We start from the raw sequence: 990 nt of genomic DNA, 5'->3' as shown, positions 1-990 counted from the left end.
GAGGGCCTTCTCTGTGGGAGCTCCCACCCTCTGGAATGAACTACCCCCAGAGATCAGGGTGATCCCTGATCTCCCTTCCTTCCGCCGCGCCCTTAAGACATGGTTATTCCAGCTTGCGGGACTGGCCTAGGGGAAAATTTTTAGTGGGGGTTTTAACATAATTTTAAATTATTTAGACCAATTATGAATATTTGTTTTTAATTATGTTTTAATCTGTAGTTTTGATATTTTGTATTTTTATTTGGTTGTTAGCCGCCCTGAGTCCGTAAGGAGAAGGGCGGGATATAAATATAAACAATAAATAAATAAATAAATAAATAAATATTAAATACTTACTTGAAACATAATATCTTTTAAGACTTTTTAAAAGTATTGAAGGGGGGAGAATCTAGAGAAAGAATTGATCTGCTCTGCTTACATAGTGAATTTGAAAATGATGCTGCTAACTTCTTTTTCTGAAGGGTTTGGGGATGAGTATGTTAATTTCCCCCAGTCAGGGAAAATTAGATGAACCAGAGTTTGATTTACATAATTGTACTTCAGATATTTCTACAAGAGCATGGAGGAGGAGGGAATTTTTCTCTTCAGTGCTCTAGTATAATGTCCCAGGAGATGCAGATGTATGTGTTACCCACTCAATTATAGCATTGCTTCACTAGAGGGCAGCCTTACCCTTTGTGATACAGATGGACAAAGAGCACTAAAAAAATGTACCATTGGTTTTTGCCTGAAAAGTAGTAGAGAAATGTTACATTGTTTAGATCAGTAGCCCCAACCTTTTGGGCACCAGGGACCGGGTTTTCCGCATGGTTTCATGTGCTGCTTGCATCCCGCAGATGGGGCATTGCTTGTTTGCGTGGTCTGGTTTCTGGAATTCCGCGGACCATGGATTGGGGGGTTCTTCAAACTTGGCCCTTTTATGACTTGTGGACTTCAACTCCCAAAATTCCTCAGCCAGCAATGTCTTAACAAGGAAAATCTCAAATACTT

Source organism: Protobothrops mucrosquamatus, unplaced genomic scaffold (assembly GCF_001527695.2).
Source record: "Protobothrops mucrosquamatus isolate PMUCROS unplaced genomic scaffold, P.Mucros_1.0 scaffold1498, whole genome shotgun sequence".
NCBI classification, from domain to species: Eukaryota; Metazoa; Chordata; class Lepidosauria; order Squamata; family Viperidae; genus Protobothrops; species Protobothrops mucrosquamatus.
Note: the sequence above shows the minus strand (reverse complement) of the source record.